This window comes from Oncorhynchus masou, chromosome 28 (genome assembly GCF_036934945.1).
Source record: "Oncorhynchus masou masou isolate Uvic2021 chromosome 28, UVic_Omas_1.1, whole genome shotgun sequence".
In the NCBI taxonomy this organism is placed as follows: domain Eukaryota; kingdom Metazoa; phylum Chordata; class Actinopteri; order Salmoniformes; family Salmonidae; genus Oncorhynchus; species Oncorhynchus masou.
The window spans coordinates 50,495,101-50,502,640 of record NC_088239.1 but is presented as its reverse complement, the minus strand read 5'-3'; positions in this window follow the sequence as shown (position 1 = coordinate 50,502,640).

The window sequence follows — 7,540 nt, the reverse complement described above, 5'->3', positions numbered from 1 at the left end:
CCACTACACCAATGAGGCAGAGGACGCCAAGTTTGGACCAGAGAGTAACCAACTCATCTTATGCCTTACACAACTCAGCTCATATGGATCGCTCCACCTTCCTCCAACTGCCCTACTTTTGCTTACCTTTTCACCAACGTGTATGGATTGTACAATGATTTTAAATTGGGACTTTGACTGCATAACAAATCTAATTCCATCTCCTGTACGCTCTATAGATTATGCTGATGCCCCTCTGTAAGAACCTGGAGATCTTTACTGGTACTGTGGGAGGTGATGTGTCCACAAACAGTGCCTGGGACACCTTCCAGTGCTACATCTGTCTGGAGAACAGCCAGAGAGAGGGTGGTCAAGACATCTGACTGGAGAACAGCCAGAGAGAGGGTGGTCAAGACATCTGTCTGGAGAACAGCCAGAGAGAGGGTGGTCAAGACATCGGTCTGGAGAACAGCCAGAGAGAGGGTGGTCAAGATATCTGACTGGAGAACAGCCAGAGAGAGGGTGGTCAAGACATCTGACTGGAGAACAGCCAGAGAGAGGGTGGTCAAGACATCTGACTGGTGAACTGCCAGAGAGAGGGTGGTCAAGACATCTGTCTGGAGAACTGCCAGCGAGAGGGTGGTCAAGACAGTTGCTGAAAATTAATCTATATAGTCTGTCAGCTCTGCTGCACCTGGGAGCTAAAGGTATATCACCGCACTCCCAACAGTCAAATGAGCATACAAGTATGTTTAAACATGTGTTTCTTAAAGTGGAAATCAGCAGTTGAAACAATAACAAAAGCACCTCCCCACCCCGGTTTCAATAAAGATCTGAGGGATTGGCTGGAGAAATGTAACCACTCAAATTCAAAGACATAGCTCGGGATGCAAGGTCTGACCATTGTGCCTAATAAAACCCCATTGGAGGAGACAACCCAAGGTTCCACGCCTCAGAACTCCTCCAATGGGGTTTGAGAAGGATGTGAGGAAGTGAGGAGCTGGGCAGAGATGAATTGGGACTAAGCTCATAATATTGTTTTAGGTGGAAACTTATGTTGAATGATACATGTATTATGTTTTCACTCACATGTTTGTTCGACTTGTGCTCTTTCCACTGATGGCTCTGGCTTGCTGGAAACATCTGATCTGATGAGACTCCATATGTGATTTGACTCCTGTATTACTGACTGTATTCAAAAACTTCCAATGACAAATTGAAATAATTTAAGATTCTGTAATTGATATACAATGGTAGTTCCCAATCAGACAATTACTATAAAACAAGATCTGTTTCCCACAGTGCAATGTTTGGTGAATGCGTGATATTGTTTTGTCCTTAGTCCTCCTTTGACTGCTGTGTGTTCTGTTTCAGTTCTAAGCGACCATCATTGAGTCCATCCTCACCTCCTCCATCACTGAAATGGATTGTCTGGTCTGCTGAGACAGTCTTCGGCTGCCACCTGCCCTCCATTGAGGTCATGCACGACTTCAGGGCAAGGAAGCGAAAGATCGTCAACCCCTTCCTCATCCAAAGGTTCTGGTCAATGACGACCAAAACCTTCCGTCATCTGAACAGTTTCTTCTGTTGCCTTCACCAACCAGCCACCTGGTCCACGATGATACGGTCATCCACTCTGCTCTATAATCCCAGAACTGCACATTGTTCTTTGCACTCTCTTACATGCATCATTTATAAAGTAGTTTGTAGTGTTACTGTACATACTGTATGTGGATTTGTGGAAATTCTGCATCTACAGTGCATTCAGAAAGTATTCAGACCCCTTGACATTTTCCACATGTTGTTACGTTACAGCCTTATTGTAAAATGGATTAATTTTTTTTCCTTAATCTACACAAGATAGCCCATAATGACAAAAATATTACATTTACATAACAATTCAGATTGTTTAGTCAGTACTTTGAAGCACCTTTGGCAGCGATAACAGTCTTGACGCTTCTTCGGTATGACGCTACAAGCTTGGCACACCTGTATTCGGGGAGTTTCTCCCATTCTTATCTGCAGATCCTCTTAAGCATGGTCAGGTTGGATGCGGAGCGTTGCTGCACAGCTATTTTCAGGTTTCTCCAGAGATGATCGATCGGATTCAAGTCCGGGCTCTGACGGGACATTGAGATTTGTCCTGAAGCCACTCCTGCGTTCTCTTGGCTGTGTACTTAGGGTCGTTGTCCTGTTCGCCCCAGTCGGACGTCCTGAGCGCTCTGGAGCAGGATTTCATCAAGGATCGCTCTGTACTTTGCTTCGTTCATGTTTCCCTCAACCCTGACTGGTGTCATAGTCCCTGCCACTGAAAAACATGCCACCACCATGCTTCACCATAGGGATGGTGGCAGGTTTCTTCCAGACATTGAACTCCTTGGCCTGAATGCCAAGCGTCACAATCTTGGTTTCATCCAGACCAGAGAATCTTGTTTCTCATAGTCAGGATCCTTTAGGTGCCTTTTGGGAAACTCCAAGCGGGCTGTCATGTGCTTTTACTGTGGAATGGCTTCCATCTGGACACTCTACCATAAAGGCCTGATTGGTAGAGTGCTGCAGATATGGTTGACCTTCTAGAAGGTTCGCCCAACTCCACAGTGGAACTCTAGAGCTCTGTCAGAGTGTCCATCGAGTTCTTGGTCACCTCTCTGACCAAGGCCCTTCTCTCCCGATTGCTCTGTTTGGCCGGGTGGCCAGCTCTAGGAAGAGTCTTGGTGGTTGTAAACTTCTTCCATTTAAGAATGATGGAGGCCACTGAGTTCTTCGGCTGCCACTGGAGGCCAGGTCATCTGATGCAACACTCCATCACTCTCCTGGAGGTGTGTTTTGGGTCACTGTCCTGTTGAAAAACAAAATGATAGTCCGACTAAGCTCAAACCAGTTGGGATGGCGTATCGCTGCAGAATGCTGTGGTAGTTAACGCAAACGCTGGGAGTCGAGAAGCAAGTACGGAGGGAATTTAATAAACATGGAACAATACAAAACAAGACTAGCATCTGGACATGAGACAACTAATACTGCCTGGGAAATGAACCAAAGGGAGTGGCAGATATAGAGGAGGTAATCATAAAGTGATGGAGACCAGATGAATCTCATGAGGCGCAGGTGCATGTAACAATGGTGGCAGGTGTGCGTAATGATAAGTAAACTGGCAACATCGAGCGCTGGAGAGGGTGAGACGTGACAGTACCCCTCGACGAAGCACGGCTCCAGTCGCAGGACACCGCCGACTAGAGGGACAGTCCCGAGGGCCAGGAGTGGACCGGTCGCTTCTGTTGAGGCGAGGGAACCGGTCGAGCCAGCTGAGGGCTGGGGCCTGTCGTGCCAGCTGAAAAATCCCTGTTGCTTCCAATTATTGAGGCAGTATTCTGTCACGTAGACACTGGGGGTCGAGAAGCAAGTACAGCGGGTGAATTTAATAATAAAATAAAACATGGAACAATACAAAACAAGAGTAGCGCCTGGACATGAAAAACGTAACTAATACTGCCTGGGGAATGAACCCAAGGGAGTGACAAATATAGGGGAGGTAACCATAGAAGTGATGGCGTCCAGGTGAGGAGCGGGTGGGTGTAACAATGGTAGCATGTGTGCATAATGATGAGTAAACTGGCAACGTCGAGCGCCGGAGAGGGAATAGACGTGAAAGGTATCCATGCTGGTTAAAAATGTGCCTTGAATTCTAAATAAATCACAGACAGTGTCACCAGCAAAGCATCCCCATACAATCATGCCACATCCTCCAAGGTTGGGAACCACACATGCAGAGATAATCCGTTCACCTACTCTGCGTCTCACAAAGAGACACGCAGTTGGAACCAAAAACCTCAAATCTGGATTCATCAGACCAAAGGACAGATTCCCATCGGTCGAATGTCCTTTGTTTGTGTACTTGGCCCAAGTAAGTCTCTGCTTCTTATTGGTGTCCTTTAGTAGTGTTTTCTTTGCAACAATTTGACCATGAAGGCCTGATTCACAGTCTCCTCTGAACAGTTGATGTCGAGATGTGTCTGTTACTGGAACTCTGAAGCATTTGGGTTGAAATTTCTGAGGCTGGTAACTCTAATGAACGTATCCTCTGCAGCAGAGGTAACTCTGGGTCTTCCTTTCCTGTGGCGGTCCTCATGAGAGCCAGTTTCATCATAGAGCTTGATGGTTTTTGTGACTGCAATTGAAGGAACTTTCAAAGTTCTTGACATTTTCCTGATTGACTGATCTTCATGTCTTAAAGTAATGATGGACTGTTGTTTCTCTTTGCTTATTTGGGCTGTTTTTGCAATAATATGGACTTGGTCTTTTTCCAAATAGGGCTATCTTTGGTATACCAGCCCTACCTTGTCGCAACTGATTGGCTCAAACGCATTAAAACTTCTTCGGGATAGGCGTCCCGTTAAGAAGGAACGAAATTCCACAAATTAACTTAAGGCACACCTATTAATTGAAATGCATTCCAGGTGACTACCTCCTGAAGGTTGAGGGAATGTCAAAAGTGTGCAAAGCTGTCAAGGCAAAGGGTGGGTACTTTTAATTATCTCAAATATAAAACATAATTAAGATTGTTTAAAACTTTTTTTGGTTACTACATGATTCCATGTGAGTTATTTCATAGTGTTGATGTCTTCACTATTATTCTACAATGTAAAAATAAAGAAAAACCCTGAAATGAGTAGGTGTGGCCAAACTTTTGACTGGTACTATACATAAAAAAATATATATTAATGTCTCAAATAAACTTCGTTACACATGTGTCCTTCACTAAAAAAGGTGCAAAAATTAGCTGAAACTATTTACCAAGGGCATTTGTGTTCATCTTTACATCCCAGGTGTATATGATTCAATTTCACTTTCACCATAGCTTGTGCATGTCATGATAATCTTTGAAGCAGTCCCTCTCTGACAGGAAACAAAAACCGAACTGGCATTTTTATTTTACCTTTATTTTACTAGGCAAGTCAGTTAAGAACAAATTCTTATTTTCAATGACGGCCTAGGAACAGTGGGTTAACTGCCTGTTCAGGGGCAGAACGACAGATTTGTACCTTGTCAGCTCGGGGATTTGAACTGGCAACCTTTCGGTTACCAGTCCAACGCTCTAACCACTAGGCTACCCTGCCGCCCCCATTTCGGACAAAAGATTTGTAATTTCCCCCTTTTTTCCCTGTGTTTGTGCAATGCTTACAGTTCTTTGTCTTTTGGCATGTGTTGGATAGTGGCGCTCACCTTGAGTGTGGGGGGGCTTGTGATGGTTGTGAGGTTGCTTTGGGCCCCCAATTCAGCCATTTCCAACACCAGCTGCTCTCTGAAGGTCAAATTGAAAAGGGGTTTGACCTTTTGCTATGGCCATCTGCGTTGGCCATCTGCTTGTGGAGAAAGAGAGCATTTACTATAGCAATGTCCACAAAGTGGTAAAAAAAAAGGTCTTACCACTTCCTGGTCTTGTGGAGAACCTGGTACTAGCCTATCAGAGCATCAGATGGGTTGACACCCCCTATGCTGGAAGTGTAGTCCTTCACAGAATCGGGGACATTGCTCACCCATGCCCTACAGGAATTTCACTCTCCTTGAGACATGGTCATTATTGAATGCCTTATGCTGTGTGGTGAGCATGGTTACTTACCTATCGTCCTTCCATTTCACAAAAAGCAGCTTGTTAGTCTTGATCCAACGTTTAGTCTTCCTCTCTGCTGTCTTTGGCATGTCGTTTACATTGGTCTTGGGGAAACCAATTCTGTTAGGGTCTTGTGGCACCATTCGTCCTATTTTCTTTTTCAAGAGGTCTATGAAAAGCATGGGACTGGTATAGAAATTGTCCACAAAGAGATTGTACCCACTGCCAAGTAAGGAGAAGTACATTGGCTGCATGACAGAGTCATAACTAAGGCCCTTCCCAGTTGGTGTGATCGCCTTGCCTTCATAGATGTAATGATGGGGTGGTGAGTCGGAAGCAAGTGAAATGTTTTAATAATACAACAAAACCAAGAACACGACACTAACACAAGGTAGTTCGCCGATACACAATAACAATACCAACTGGTGAGTGAACATGGGAGAGTGACACAAAGCGGAGGAAAAGACGAAGGTCATGGAGTCCAGGTGTGAATGAATTATTCACAGGACCGGCGGTCAGTATGACGTTGTACGCCGGAGGGGAGGAGCAGACGCGGAACTTTTTAATCTACTGCCACGTGTAGGCAGAATCGGCTAGCACAAAGAGCATTTGGTTGGCTTATTTTTCATATATTGGTTCAAGCCAATTGGAGCCTTTGAGGCATCCATGTACTCATCTATAGATCGATTTTGAGCAGGCTGGAAGTATGTTTTGCATGCCTCCACCATGTCATGATAAAGGGGCTTGACTCTTGCAAGACGATCATACCCTACAGTCCCCTCCTGGTCATTCTCCTGATGCTTTTGTCTGTCACTCATGTGAAGAGTACGGTCGATGGCCAAGAATCGGTTTTCACTCATGATGGAGGTGAGGAACTCAAATCGATAGAGTGGGGACTTGCTCCAGTTGTCAACTAGTCTTGATACCTTTACCAGTCCCATGTAAATCACCAAGGAAATGTAGTTGAGCATGTCACCCATGGTGACAGGTTTCCAGGACATCTTCCTTCCCCCTGTTGGCTCCCAATAGTCATCATCCAAATCCTCTGCATCCTCCACTCTGTGGCGAATACAATAAAGGGATGTATTGTTGTAAGACACAGAATTACAGTTGACAAAATTGACAAAAACCCTTTACTGTAATAACTAATTTGGAATTATATAACGCTGAAATGACTTGTTGCATGGGCCGATGTAAACTAAATTCAAAGCACAAAAAGCAGACAACTTATAAAGAAAACAAAATACATAGAGTAAATTAGCTATATAAAGTCATACATAATTTACTTACAGATCTAAAAGTGGATCCAGTCTTTCTAGAAAGCAATCTTTGTCGGCTGAGAAGAAAAATCTGAGCCAGGTAGCAATAGTTTGCATCATGCATGTGCAAAGATAGTCACTTGGTGAACATGCGATGTTGACATTAAGTCATACATCATCAGATAACATTGGCGATAGGCTAGATTTGTTCCTACCAACCTAAGGATTCATTTGATAACCCAATGCAGCTATAATTCAAACAGACCAAATCGAAGCTTACCTTGTAAGATGTTTGCTGTTTGGGGAAAACGTTTTGTAAAAACCAACATTTTGACTCTCTTGGGAAGGGATCAATAACGGTAGGTCACAGGCAGACAATAAGATGTCCTCGTGATCTGTGGAGCTCCGGCTTTCGGTGTGTATCAAGGTATTCCGTGTTTATTTTGTTTATGCTTCACAACACTAACCGGAATTTAAGTAGCAGCCATCTTGAAAGAGGTCATCGGCCTGGCTTTACAAATTCGTATTCCCATATATGGTAGTAAGTCACAAAAGATTTGAAGCCACGGATCAATTGCGATTAAGATATTCAGCTTTCCGCAGACACCCTGCTTTTGCAGATACTGTTGGGGCTACCATTCTCATCCCAAACTGAATTGAATAAATGAAAACAAATGCGGTCCCCAAATATGGG